Genomic DNA, 16,049 nt, shown 5'->3' on the forward strand with positions numbered 1-16,049 from the left:
TCCAAGTAAATGTTAATTCACTTAAGTGACCTATTGTAGTGTTTAAACTACAGTAATACGTCTGCTTATAGATAGAGAATGAAACACAGAGTGCCATATTTCATCTACAGTATAAACATGGGATGTTATAAAGGAGTCTCCTCAGACTTGCAGGTCTCACTGAGAAATTGCTCACAAAGTTCTCTGGATATTTCAGACTAATTCTAAGCTGCTGATATGCTAAAATTTACTTTAGGAGGACAGGAGAAAGAATTGGATGGAAAGTTGCTCAGAAGGAAGTAATTTTGTTTATATGCATGATTTGTAGCTTTTAATTATTCCTTTGAACATAGACAGGTTGCTCTGAAAGTAATACCTCTTATTTATTCTGTGGAAATGACAACAAATGCATCTATGCCTTTTCTTCTCCCACTAAGAAAACAAAATACACACTCGTTCCTCTAGCTGGGACCCAAACTCTTGGTAGGTTGGACTAACGTACTTATTTCTTCCTAGACTCACAGTACTTAATATTTTTCTCTTGTTGGTTTGGGGCTGATCTATGCATTCCCTAATCTTTCTGCAGTTTTGATTAGTTCTCCCTTATTTCAGAAAATTTATATATATACAACCTTCATATACTGTCTATGGTTGAAAGAATTTCAAAACTGCATTGGGTGTATAGCCCAGATTGGCTCCCTAGCTCCAGTAGACTTCAGTTGGGAGAATTGTAATGCAATATGGTAGAGAGTAAGATCATTTTCCAGTCTGACAAATATATTATACTTATTGAAAATATTATGGAAGCCCTGCATTTATGAGTGATATCTAACCTTTATTTAGTAAAAACAGTAATTGACAGTTGTCTCAAGAAGGAACATGATAGACTGAAAATGTTTGGTTTGGATTATGTTGTTTTTTCTTCCCTCCCAAAGAAAAGATGATTGAATGAATAGTGTTTACTGGGACAAAATCATTCTTCTTGAAGAGCAAAATGATGAGGGATTAACAAAGCAGACGGACTCCACAATTCAGATAATGGCTCTTTTTTTTACCTGAACTCTTTACAAAAGGAATCTGCATCCTGTTAAACAGGCTCATCCAATATAAAATGAAAACATTGAAATGTAAATGCTTTTTTTTTTTTTTTTTTTTTTTTTTTTTTTTTTTTTGAACATTTAATGAAAAGCAGCCCCTTGAAACTCTGACAAACCTTATCCCTCATCACTACAGTATTGGTTTCATATTTCATTTAGTGTGTGCCAGCAGGAGAGAAAATTTTTTGGCTGGAAATATCTCATCTTCCACTAAAAATGTTTCCCTTTCTTAATGGAATACAGGTAAAAGGTATAGGTGAAATTGCTGGAAATCTATGGAATAGCATAACCCTTGAATATTGTTGAACACTATTACAGTACTGACTGTGAAGATTTGCTTAAAATGCCAAAAAGCAAAAGTGACATGTTGACTCTTCTGTATCAGAGAGCCACAGTGAGCTTCGAGTTGCTGAGGAAAAACTTAAAAGAGGACTTTGTTTGAAGAGTCCTACGTTCCAAGGACGAGGACCAAACTTGGATTTACAGCCAATGTTTTGGTAAACATTTACATGAAACTACCTAGTCCTTGTCCTGAACTTCACACTAAGTCCAGTGACATACCTATAATTCACATACTCATCAAAAGAAAAGTGATGGAGTGATAGGGTACCTTCATCTTTTCCTTTGGCCACATACCAAAGTGGAAACTGCTACTAAACTTTGTAGGAAACCATATCACAAAAGCATGTTGGTGCATGTGGGAGAATATCCAGCAGATGAAGCCCAGCAGTATCTTAGCCTACCATAATGTTCTGCGTTTCTGCATGGTGATTTGGATGCCCAACAGTTCGTTTCCAAATGGACTGTGAAAATGCTGAGACATAGTTTTGTAGTTTTAGTGCCATGTGGAACTCCTCAGGCACCTGGAAGTAAATAGCAATTGAAGCTGAGCACCGGATTCTTGTGACTGATGTTCTGGACTTAGGTTCAGATGTTCCTCCAGAAATTAAGTTGGTGTGGGATAATAACTGTTTAAAATACTGGGGGGGGGGGGGGGTAAAAATTGTTAGCTCTTATAAGAAGAAGAGGTTATCATAGACAGAAAAACAGAAATCTGCACCTGCACTGTTCATTGTAGGCATAAGTGAGCTGGGAAAAAAAGTGAATAGGAAAATGAGAACTTGCTGAAGATCCAAATTATTTGAGTTTGTCAAAACGAAATGGGCCATGAAGTGGTATAGTGAATGGCTGGGTAGTAAAGTGGCAGATGAAATTATTTTGATAGATACAAATAATAATCATGGGAAGAGGCAATCAACTGTACATGAAAAATACTTAGTATTGTAGGTGGTTCACTGGAAATATAGTTCTAATGCTCTGCTGAAGTAACAAAACAGCAAGCAGAATGGTTAGCTTTATTGGGAAAGAAACAGAAAACATTGCTATGACCCTAAGCAACTCTGAGATGCCCATGTCTCAGAATCTGTGTATTTTCATGTAAGGAGAGATGTGGTGAAGATGCTCGTGGTAAGGAATAGTTGTGAAGCCAGGACTATTAGGAAAAAATGTGGTGCAGGCAAGGAGTATGATAAGCATTTATTAGACTTGGGAGAGGGGGAAGAAAACAAAAAGGAAGGTTGGATGACATGCATTAAAGCATTAAATGGCAGTTTAGGCTCACTCTATTGTTCCTTTTTTGGTTGGTTGTTTTTTGTTGTCATTTTTGTTTTTTTAACTATAGCTACTAGTTCCTGCAATAAACAAGACTTTTATGTAGGTATCCCTAAGTTTGCTGAAATCCTGCTTTATGCTTAACCTTAGCTTATGCTTATCATGCTATCTGATTGAGACTTTCTGTGACTCAAATGCTTTCATTTTTATTTTATTTTATTTTTTTTGTATGATGTATGTAATTTAACTTTGTTGTCAGGGCACCTTGTATGTAAGATGCCCAGAGAGCACAGATGGAAGTATCAAGGAGTGAATGAGCTGCCCTATATGGATGCTGTTACAGTCTTAAGCTAACAGAGATGGAAGAGCTCCTACTGCACTTTGGAAAGTGGAAGATGTGCAGATTTTAATTTCAGCATCATCTGATAGTAGGTTTCAGTGGTACTGAGGCATTATAAATATCCACTTGCAGAACTATTATAGAGAACTAAAAGAAGTGAGTTTAGTTCTGGAAAGCCAGCAGTGTGATGCTCTCTTTGATTTACTGATTTGTGCTGTGAAGTCAGGTTCCTGTTAGCTTCACCTCCATGCCAGGGAATCCTGGAGCAGATCCTACTGGAAGCTATGTTAAGGCATATGGGATATCTGGTGTGGCTTCACCAAGGGTGGGTCCTGCCTGACTGCTGTGGCTTTTTATAATGGCTTAACTGCATCCGTGGGCAAGGGAAGACCTACTGATGTCATCTATAAAGCCTTGGACATGGTCCCCCCCATAACATCCTTCCATCCAAATTGGAATTGATGAGTGCACTGTTCATTGGATGTGGAAGAGGTTGCAAGATTGTACCCAGAAAGTGGTGGCTAAGGGCTCTGTGGCCAGACAGATATTGGTGACAATTGTTGTCCCTTGGGGTTGTGCTGGAACCAGTACTCAATAACCTCATCATGAATGACATTGACAGTAGGATTGAATGCACCTTCAGCAATTCTGTGCATGATCACAGAACCACAGAATGACCTAGGTTGGAAGGGACCTCCAGGATCATGAAGTTCTAACCCCCTGCCTGGCAGGGCCACCAAACTTCCTGATTTACTAGATCAGGTTGCCCAGGGCCCCATCCAACCTGGCCTTGAAGATGATACTAAGCTGTATGGTGTAGCTGGTGTGCCACACCAATGGATGCCACTCAGAGAGACCTAGACAGGCTCCAGCAGTGGGCCCACATGAAGTGCCAGGTCTTGCACCTGTGTTGCAGCAGTATAAAGGGGGGATGAAAGGATAGAAAACAGCTCTGTTGAAAACTGCTTGGGGATGGCAACTGGATGCGAGACAGTGATGTGCCCTCCCAGCCCAGAAACCTAAATCCTGGACTACATCAAAAGAAGTGCAGCCAACAGGGTGAAAAAGGTGAGCTGATCCTGCCTCTCTGCTCTGTGCTGGTAAAAATTCACTTGGAGTACTGAGTCCAGATGTGGAGTTCTCAGTACAGGAGAGATGTGGGCCTGTTAGGGCACATCCAGAATAGGGCCTCAAAAATGATCCAAGGGATGGAATACATCTGCTAGGAGGACAAACTGAAAGAGCTGTTCAGCCTAGAGAGTAGATGGCTCTGAGAGGAGATGACAGCAGCCTTCCTATATCTAAATGGGGGCTATAAGAAAGAATGGGACAAATTCTTTTGCAAGGTCCGGACAAGGGGAAATGGTTTCAAATTAGAAGTAGGAAGATTTAGACTGGACAATAAGGAAGAATTTTTTAACAGTAAGGGTAGTGCAGTACTGGAACAGTTTGTCCAGAGAGGTGGTGGATGCCCTGTGCCTGGAGACATTCAAGGTCAGGCTGGACAGGGTTCTAAGCAACCTGATCTAGCTGCAGATGTCCCTGTTAATTTTAGGGATGTTGGACTAGATGACCTTTAATGGTTTCTTCAACTCAAACAATTTTACAATTCAATATCTTGAACCTTATTTTTCTGCCTGCAAACTTGTTATCACACCAAGAAGTGGTCTCAAGAAATTTAAAAAATATATATATAAAAAAAAAAATCACAGATACAGCATTATCATAACAAGATAAGCTGTGTTTTGCACTTGTTCTGGGTCACAATGGGCAGGGATGTTAGAAACTAAACTAATGTTTGAAGTGTCCTTTGCCATGGAACTGTAATAAACTTTCTGATGTTCACAAGGCTTATTTATGTGGATTTCATGTTTGCAAAGATAAAAAAAAAAAAAAAAAAAAAAAAAAAAAGTGGAAATACCTGTGAATTGAAGTCTGATGTAAACCAGTGATCTGTCATAAATATTTTAACAAAATTAATTAATTTTAAGACCTTTGATTTAGGAAGCTCTAACTATTCAGTTGATAGTGTTACTCCTGGAAAACTTTCTGGCTTTGAAAGGAAGAAAGATAGTCGATATATTTTGAAATTCACACATGGTAAAGCCTGTAGTGAACTTAAAAGCAACACAAAGATTATACTGTGAATTTTCAGCTTGAGTTCTGAAACTTAAATTAATCATTTCTTCTTTTTCTTCAAAGACTGAAAAGTATGATCCTGCCTTCTATATGCATGTATCTTGTCCATGGAGTATTCTATCTAAATACATTCTGTGTGAAATTCTGGATTTATTATTCAGTGGAAAGGAAGCTTCAAGCCCTGTGTGACAGAAAACAAGTTGTGTTCTTTTTTAGAGACATCCTTCTAACTCACATGGTAAAACCAGAATTTCAAGATGTGTTATTTTAAGAACTTGCTGTGCTTTGAGTTGTGCCAGTTGTGTTACCAGAGTGACAATGAGCTACTAATATATATATAATATGTATATTGCATTCTATGTTTAAGTTAAATTTAATAAGAGCTGGCTGGCACTGAACTTCTCAGATTTTGTTTTGAATTATTGTTGCTTTGCATGATCTTAAGATATAACCCAAAATTGACTTAAATTTTTGGAAAAGAAGTGTCCTGGGTCAAGCACTAGGACAAAATTGGGACTAGTGAGATTAGCCCATGTATGTTAATTTACATTATAATTAATATAATTTACAGTATGATTCTTCTAGTACTATGCTATTCAGGTTTCCTGAACTAGTCCTGTAAATGCTATACAAACCATATAGACTTACCAGTGAACTTCAGTTCTCTCTGGCTACTGTGTGTTTATTCCTACCAGCACAGATTTGTGCATTCCCAACTGATTTCCTTTGTAAGGAGCTGTATGTGCTCTTTTGTAAATGAGATATGAGCTACTTAGACGTTACACACACTATGTCAACTAAGATATGCAGAGGAACTCCACTATAAACCCTTGGCTGGACAATGCAAAAAAAAAAAAAAAAAAATGTTATTTTAGTAGTGAATGAAGTCATGCTAATTTTTCCTTAATCACATTTCAGTTACCACTGAAGAGACTTAACTGAGTTGGACCAAACTGACTTGGGCTTCACGTAGACTTTGGAATTTCAATTACTTTGTTCAACTGCTGCCAGAAGCAGACAGATGTGGCTAGGAAGTGCAAGATGGTCTGCATTTATTCAGCTATTGCATTTGAGATGTTCTTAAGCCCTGAGTGGAAGGGAAACGACAGTGTGTTGAAGGGGCATTGAGTGCAGTGCCAAACCACAACCATCATCTCCACTAATTTACCGCAAAGAGGACTGATAGATTCTTATCTCTGTCTGTTACCGAGTAATCACGTGGGGAGCATATTTGATATAATTCATTTAGTCTTAAGCCTTGGACTCTGTACAAGAATAAGTTGCTCTTGATTATGTGTGAAATGGTATAGAGATACAGTTGTGTATCCCATATCCTTTTTGACTGCACTTACATTCCTGATTAGGACAGACAGTTCATGAAGAGTACAGGGGAAATGGTGCCTTCGAATGTGTCTGAGTAGTAGGTACAGGAAAAAGATGACACCAGAGATTCATACAGAGAGACAGGCTCAGTAAGGGAACCCACGGCTTCATCTCTCCAAATGATGACCTTGACTCCCCCCCTGAGAAATGGAGTCATAGCAAGTTCTCTGATGGATGCTGTATCTGTTCTTTACATTGATGTCAGCGTTATGTCTCCAGTTGCATCTGTATTTTGATCTGAACCTAGAGCAGATGTAGGTGTGAATAAAATAAACAAACTAAAGATCTCTGATCTTTCTGAGACTGAGTTCTGTGAAACTCTTCACCTGTCTCAGCATCCCACTAAGAAAAAGTCTCCAGAATTGTATTTTGCAGTACAGATGGGTGGAGGAGTAAGAGAATGCTCTTTGTCTAAGGTGTAGTAGCATTGTTTTAATCTGTTGCCATTTTGTTTGTTTGTTTTCTTGGGTTTTTTATTGTTGGTTTGTTGGGGTTTTTTGGAGGCCAGAATCAAAGCTGGAGATTGGGCAGAAAGTAGGTATTTTACTAACAGCAAACAAATTAGGATGGGAAGTGAATATCAATTTTTTGTTTTGTCTTGTTTTTTAGCTGTCTTGAAATAGGAGCAGTAGATGGAAACTCAGTCCATCAGCAGTTTGCTTTTTACTATCTAAGTATATTAGGAGAAATGTCTCTCTTGCTCCATGCAGAGAAGAAGCGGTAGTAAATCTAGGCGGCAGCTGGAGGCAGTGTTAATGTAGAGCAAAGTCTCTTCAGCCAGACCAAAATTCCTGAAGCTCTACTTCAGACATTTTACATACAGAAATGAGAACCAATTTTGATGAAGTATAAGCTATCAATCCTTAAATTAATTCATACTGAGCACGTCAGCAAATGAATTTGTTGTCATGAGCTTTGAAGATTTAAAAACAAAAAATATGCTCCCATGACTCTATCCTGGTAATTCCGTGGCTATCAAACTTATTCCAGGATGGTGCTGTGACTTTAGGCAGTTTAGGTTGCACATTCATTATGGATGTTTACAGTGTTTGTGTCCTCCAATGTCAATATTCAAAATAAATCTGTACTTTTCTGTGTATTTCAGATCTGCGATATATAAACTGCCTCGGCATTGTTTATTGTTATGACTGCTAATTTCTAGTTCCCTACTGTTGTTCAGTTAGTTCCCTCTGATTAAGTAATGTAAATACATTAGTAAATACTGTTATCCTTGGGAAGGTGAACTGAAAATAAAAATGAAACTTTCAAGAGTTAACATTTATTTTGGCAACGCTTAACAACATGTCCATTTTCACAGTTTTTTTAGCCACCTCACTTTGTAGGCATACCATGCAAATGAAGAGTACAGTTGCAGAAACTTCAACACAGAAGCCCATAAAAGAACATCTTAGTCTTTGCTCACCACTAGTTTTATTTTTATTTTACTTTGCTCACACTGTTTTATTTTAAGAGTCATAGTGAGAGCTTCCACTTCAAGGAAGCATTCAGCTCTTCAGTGCTCTGGCAATAATTTCTCCATCTGTACCCTCAGATATCCTGGTTCACATCAATTTGAACCCAGAGAGACTCTGGGCAGCATTATTTGCCATGCCAATTTCTGTTAAGTTCTTCATTAAAACTGTTTTGATTTTCCAGATGATTATTGCTGGATAACCAGTGATCATCCTTTTCTAGCTTTACCACATATTAGTTCAAGACAGAGCACTGAGTGAACATTTCAGAGTATTTGAAATATCTGAAGCCTTACAGAACAGGAATTGCTTGCCTCCTGAAGTGAGGGATATCTGTAGCTGATCACTTGATGAAAGAACTGCAGCTCAAATTGCATCTAGGGAGGGATATTCGCTCAGATAACCTTTGCCAGCTGACACATCTCAGTATGGATTCAGGACTTACTTTCTGTGATTCCACTGCCAGCTTTCACTGAACTCTGCCATGCTACTGTGGCTTTTAACATCTAACCCCCTACATCAGCCCTTATTATAGGCCATCTGTCAGACAGTGAGCATATCACATATAAACCTTCTTGCTATGAAAGAATCTGGATTTTTCTTTGATCTCTGTTATTGTGAGCATGTATCATTATTTTGGTTACATTGGAAGATTTTTACTTTTTGGAGTATTGATATGCAGTATTTTGTGTGCTGAAGATGGTATTTGGTTTTCTCTCAGTTTAAATAGCTTTTATAACATGTTATAAACAAAGGTGCTCATTAGATAGCTCACCCTTCTGAAATTTTCAATATTCTTTGGCCAAGACAACTCAGAGTCAAGTCCTGATGCATGCTGTTGTAATTGCATTAAAAGAGTTACATTTGGAACCAGATCACATACACAGATACTGTATGAAGAATGCTGTTATCAGATTAGAACACCAAGCACTACTCTCTGTACTGTGCAGATTCATATTTTAGGGCAAGCAATTTGAGTCAGTAAGGCTTTTACCTGTGTAATTAAGCTTGCATTTATTCAGAAAAAATATTTAATACATGCTTAGATTTCACCAAGCGATAGGTTTGATGTCTCCTTTCATAAATCAGTTACTAATTGCTATGTGAGCCTCAGTTTAACAGCAAGTAATAGTAATGCCTTTTTGACTGTTTTCTTGTTATAACCAAATTTCTGTTCCCTCTAACGAGCTGTTCCTCCTTTCAAGGAGAACCGTACAGCTGATAGGAAACATCTGAAAGGGTCAGAAGGAAAGACATACAATGATACAGTTTTATGTGCAGTGTTCACCAGCCCTATGTGGCATCGCTGTCTTTGCAATGACACAAGAAAGGATCAGAATCAACTGGCTTTCTACAAGGTGCACTTGGAACAATTGTAATATCTCTGTTTTTCTTTGGAAAAACATGTCTTGAACAGGACAAAGTACAAAGTGTTATGAAGGACAGGTTCCTATATGCTTTCCCTTCCTGCATCTTTAATAGTACCTGTACCTCTGAGCCATGAATGTGGTCTCAGAAGCTGTTCTTTAACTGAAGTCACACACTTAATTTCTTAACACCCTGTTTAGTCATGAAATAAAGGTGCCCAACCTCTGCAGAGCCACCAAAAGGTGCTATGTCCACATACTTGCTCTGTGGTAGGAGAAAATAAAGTAAAACAAGGAAACAAAAAAGCAAGGGTCCGAAACTAAGACAGAAAGAAAATGATAAAGAATGAACAGAGAAAAGGTCAAAAGTGGTATTTCTTCAAAGGATGGCAGAAGCTATCTGTATTCACTGCTCTGTCAGAAGGGAACTCCACAAAGGTCTTGTTCATCAGTGTAAAGGCACTTTTAGCAAACACTCTTTTAAAAAGAAAAAGGATTATGAGAATCAGCCAGAAAAATTTAAGAGAACAAGAACGTCTGAGTGTTGGCTGAAAAGTATTTATAAACAAATTCGAGGCTTCTTTATGCACCAATCTACCTCACCTGAGCTGATTAATTATCATTGTTTTCTCCTCTTTATTTTTTTTTTGTCTGTGTATGCATAATGAAGGCAAACTCCATCCACCTTAATAAAAATATATTTTGAGTCTTACAGTGTGACACATTGTTGTAATTTGTTGAATTAATGTTTTCAATTTATAAATGAACAAGTGATTTAGAGCCCTGCGTATAATCATCCATTTGAGTTGTTACTAAGCCTTTGGAAGCAGCATGTTTTTATTAGCACCAATACAATAATGTACATTATACTTCATTTGGCTTCTGAAATGCAGTACAAAGAAGCTTGTGAATTCAGAACTTTTAACACCTTATTGTGCAGTACACAATTGCGTGTTAGAAAATGATTAGTCAATTTACCTGAAAGAGTCCTGGCTAATTGAAATAATATACAGCATCTAATAGTAGAATTTTGTATTTACAATAGAAAGTATTCAGAAATGCAGATCTTCATTACAAAGTCAACGTTCATTTGGCTGTTTAATAGAACTATGCTTAACTAAATGAATGTAATGGCTTAAGGTTATTCAACAGAGCCAAAATAATTATTCTCATCTGTTAGAGAAATATGAGGATTACTAGAAAATTAATTTGAAGGAGGAAATACACTATTATATAATTAAAGAATTTTCTTTATTGAACAGTTTACTGGATTATAGTAAATTTTGTTTGACAGATGAGTTTCCAGCTAGGAAAATAACCATCATCTTATTTAGCAAAAGCGAACAAGGTAATAATTTGAAACTGTCTTTCAAACACAATTTGCAAAAAATATGTACAAGGTCCCTACTTCTTTCATGGAATAAGTAGGGCTTTATCGTGTTCACAGAGTGCATAAAGTTGGAGTTCGGTGTTAATCAAAACTGACTCCGTTGCTCCATCCACAATATACTTCTTTGTCTATGATGCTATCTAGTATGACTGCCTTCATCCCTGCCCTTTTTTGAAGCACATAGTCACATAGTTTTGTCTCAGAATCTTGGTAACATTGGTGGTGGAGCCTGGACAGGCTGAAAGAGCTGGAGCTGTTCAGCCTGGTGAAGAAAAGGCTCTGGGGAGATGTGATAACAGCCTTTCTGTATTTAAAGGAGGGCAATAAGAAAGAAGAGGACAAACTTTTTAGCAGGGTCTGTTGTGATAGGATGAGAGGAAATGGTTTCTAACTAAAAGAGGGGAAATTTAGGCTGGACATAAGGAAGAATTTTTATTTTTTCTGATAAGGATAATGCGGTACTGGAACTGTTTGTCCAGACAGGTGGTAGATGCCCTATGCATGGAGACATTCAAAGTCAGGCTAGACAGGGCTCTAAGCAATCTGATCTAGCTATAGATGTCCCTGTTAATATTAGGGACGTTGGACCAGATGACCTTTAATGGTTCCTTCCAACTCAAACAATTCCGCAATTCTATTCTATTAATATACAATATACATCTTGAAGAGATGAACCAGAGAAATTCATAGAATTTTATCTTTGTAGGCTTTCAGGGCTTGGCAGTAGCAAGGCCAGAGCTGATCTGATATTATATGAAAATCCTGTTTCAAGCAGATGTTGGAGTAGAAGTTCTCAAAAAATCTCTGTAAAAATACATATTATGATACTGAGCCCAAGGCTGAAGCTATATTAAGGGTACTGTATAGTTGCTTAATGGTATCCTAGTTACTAAATTATTTCTAAATATAGAGGATTTAAATGAAGAATATCCATAAACGGTGAGGATGTTAGTATAACCAAGTTACAGTTTAAATTATAGTAACAGGAAAAGTCTTAGCAATGACCCTAATGGACAATGGAATTTTTTTAAAAACACCTAAACTTTTGAAACTTTAAGCTCAATGAGCCTGGCATGCTGCATTTAAGGTTCTGCACTTTTCCTTCTTTCCTAGTGGAAAGAGGTGATTATAACCTCAAATAGCAGTATCTTTTCTCAGACCTAGACTCACTCCCATGAGCTATCTTGCATGATGCATAATTTGAAAATATGGCCATTTTTTTCTGGTGTGCTGTTTCTTCTTCTTAAGGGAAATACTGTTCTTGCATGTATTTTCACAAGATATGAACTGTTCTGCATTGCTCTTTATTTGTAGAAGCAGGCCTGAACCATAAAGCTGTGTTACAGATACACACTTCCATAAAGCTTAAAGAAACTGAGGTCTGTAGACCTGTCTGTGTTTACTGTGGTTTCTTTAAAGAGTTTAGGATCTTGTATCTCCATGTACTTAATGGTATTATTTCCCACCCCTTCAGTACTTAGCTCAGGGAATGATTAAATGACATTATAGTTTTCACAGATGTACAACATCCATAAAAAGAATGTCTTCAGAACCTTGATTATGTGTGTGTTTTATGCATGGTTCATATGTTGTGTTTTAATTCATTAATTTTTTTTGTTGAGTATGAATGTTGCAGTGAGTCCTGAATTCTCACGTCCCATCTGTTGAGTGGTTTTCTCCAAACAGAAATGTAGAACTTGCAGGACCTCACATTTATGGTATTGTTTAGTTTAAAACAGATATCTTCCAGTGATTACAGCATGCACTTTCCACTGCTATCCTAACGAAAAGCAGTATGCTTGCTTTCAATGTAATGGTTTGCTAATATTGGACTATGAAGAATTATTTTGATGTACTTTTGTGTTATGTAGTAAATTTTACTGTCAGCCCAAAGATCGCTAGCACATGTGACTTTTTAATTAAAAAGCTGTCCTAGATGTGCTTGTCAGGGCTTTGGTAGTGGGGGCTGAGGGGCTGGTTCTGTGACGAGAGGCTGAGACTGCCCCTGCTGGACCCAACCTGAGTGCAGCTGTGTTAAGCTGCCTAGATGGTGGCACCTCAGGGAAACCATATGGAAGAAGGAGAGAAAATGGCAGACTAGCAAAAGAGCAAGGAAAGCAAAAAGGAAGAAGCAGCAGTATGAATTTACCTAGAACTCACTACTGAGAACAAATTGCAATCTTCTTACTCTTGTCCCATTCCTTTCCAAAGAAGATATTTCCAGTGGTTCTCCTCCTATATCTCCATGAAACCTGCTTCCTTAGTCAAGGCCTATTCCTAAGTGGACTCTCCTAGCACTTCTTTAAAGAAAAACATACCTTTTCTCCATACGATCTCACTAATTGAATTAGCTGACTCGTCTTAAAGGATGGATAGCTTAAAGTGTTTCGATGTTGTATTCCTCTACCAGTGGGAGGTAGGTCTTGGTGTGCTATGTAATGGAGTGCAAAAGCTGCAGTCCCACAGAGGGGTGTTGTTACTGGGAGCTGAACACGTATAGAATAAAAGGGTATATCCTTATTGAAATAATACGTGCACCCCAACTGGAGGACTGAAATATTTTAAACATGAAAATAATAAACAGTTAATAGCAAATGTTTGGTTTGGGGTTTCATTTACATGACTTTGGGGCTCTAAGCTGTATGATCCATGTATTAAAATGGAATTGTAATCACTGATAATTGTCATCCATGAGAGGAACAGCCTTATAATAATTATTTAGCAATGGATTTATGATTTTATTTCCTTTTCTTCCTAGCAGATGTTGAACAAACTACATGTTGTATAAGTGTGAAAACTGGCTGCGTCAGTGCATTCAGTGAGAGACGTTGATCCTCTTATATCATCTACATGAATGTAAAGACTCTTGTTCTGGTGATTTTTTATCCAGTCTTTTCAGCTGATGGTTTCCAAGTCTTACGGATATTACAGAAATTTCTGAAAAAGGCTATCTGATTTCAGAAGGGGAAGGACTAAAGCTAAATGTTTTGAAGAGGGGGACAAGGAAAATAAATGACGTATGTAGAATGACAAAATTAGCTAACTTGTAAGAAGTATGCTGAATTATTTAAACAAATGCACATAATCAATATAGGTAGAGCCACTGTTGCCTATCTGTTATGGTTTCTAGGACCTGATTAATTCAGAATTCAAGGAATCCAATCCCACCGGAATCAATCTCAGCAAAGGGAACTTCATAACTTCAGCAGAAATTGCTATAATGATATCAACAGAAACCCTGTTTTAGTTTTGTCAGCAATTTGAGCAAGTTAAATCCCATTACTGAGAGATTTAGAATTTGGTGATAAAGACTGAGGATGTAACTTGATTTATTAGACTGACACTATGCGGTGATAATAGTTTTAATCTACAGAAATACCAAATATGTACAAGCTGACTTCATACATATAAACACAATTACTTTTGTGATTCTTAGTGAAAGGGGAGATGTAGGAAGTGGGAAAAATTGCTGTCTGACTTAATTTTGATTTGGAACAACGCTGCACGCTGTAAGAACCAGCTTTATGCTTTCTATTGCTGACTGTTCTTTGTTGCATTGTTATTTTCTCTTCAGTTATAAACATCAGAATGAAAGACTGATGTTATAATTAATTAGAAAATACAAAATAAAGTTTTTTGTTTTGTTTTTTTATTCATTAATCACATTCTAAATTTTATGGAAAAAAAATCTGGTAATTCTCATAACAAAAGCAAGTCGGGCTTTTAATTTTGTGTCATACGGTACTTTAAGGTAAACTATATTGGAGATTTTTCAAGGCGTTGCCAGATAAAAGAAGATATTAATGAGGACTAAAATTTGACAAGTGTGGGAGATAGTTTTGGATTTTGAATTAATAAGGTGTTGGGTTTTTTTGTACTGGTTTTGCTATTTTGGGTAACCCATTTATTTTTGCTGTCTATTGTATTTTTAAGAAATAGAAGTTGTCCTTGTCTAGCTTTGAGACTGTTTTCTTTCATCTCTGTGGAAGGAGTGATGGTAAGGAATTACCTTCATAACTCTTTGAGTAATGTGGAGAAACCTAAAATAACTCTGAGCTAGCTTGCATTTCTTAACTCCAGCACCTGAATGCAATAGAGTTGTGTTTGCATGTTGCTCAGAGTGAAGGTTAATTAGCTGAGATGGATGTGTCACCTTGACCTGGACCTGTAGACACTGATCCTGGAGTTTGCTGGGGTTTTTCAGAGTTGCTCTTCAGGGGGCAGACACTCTCCTAATTCCTGTGTGTGATGAGTGGCTACTCATTGTAAGGGAAGTGAAACAGCTATTTTAGTGTAAACCTGGGTTTATTCTACTCAGTCACTAATAAGATTTCAGAAGTAAGAAATGGATTAATAAAATCTGTGGGATTGTTCGTTACTTCTGTGAGTTATAACAGGGAAACACCAAGCCAACATTAGCCCTCAGACACCATTCTATGTCTTAGTTGAGGAAAAATGGAGTATTTCCCTGTTTTCATATCATTTTATACAGTAATGCAAACCTCTGTAAACTAATTTTCCTTCCTGTTACTTCAGCAGTGGTTTTAAATAATTCTGATTCACAGTGCTTTTACACCAACTTTGGTGGGCATACATTCTGAACAAGTCTAAGAACTACATCAGAACTGTAAAGATCTACTGGCATCTTCCTGTTGTTCTTGAGTTACCCCTGGAGCTTTGTTATGCTACTTTGAACATGGGCCCTGAAACTATTCGGCTCAGCTGCCAGAGAAATACAGGAAAAATGTAAGTCAGTGGCCCAGAAGTCTGACAGCCGAAGGAAGGGAAGCATTCTATTTCCACCATGGGCTGAAGACTGGTGAAGATTGTTTGTCTGTTGTCAAAATCAGAAGAAAAACTCCTCTATCTATCACCCCATGGAAATTTTAAGCAATTAAAGTTTAAAAAAATCCTAAAAGATGTTGAAGAACATAACATGATCAAAAGGTCATGTTAATGATCCTGTCAAGTCATGGGTTTTTCTTATTGGTCTAGGTTTTGGTTAATAGTGTTTCTCTGTAATATGGCAATCAAATAAAATATAAAAGGTAAAAGAGGATAGGGCGAAAAATAAATAGTGCATGGTCAGATTTTATTTATTCACTTGTTTGTTTATTTCTTTGAAATCCCTTATTGCAAAATAGAGTGTACAGTGCTACAATCTATGGTTATAGTTTCCAAGGTTAAATCTGGGTGTGATATTCCATCTGTGCTTGCTTGTCACTAAGAAGATTCTGCAGCTCAGACTAGATCCCGGCTAGCTTTACTGCT

Source organism: Excalfactoria chinensis, chromosome 2, assembly GCF_039878825.1.
Source record: "Excalfactoria chinensis isolate bCotChi1 chromosome 2, bCotChi1.hap2, whole genome shotgun sequence".
In the NCBI taxonomy this organism is placed as follows: Eukaryota; Metazoa; Chordata; class Aves; order Galliformes; family Phasianidae; genus Excalfactoria; species Excalfactoria chinensis.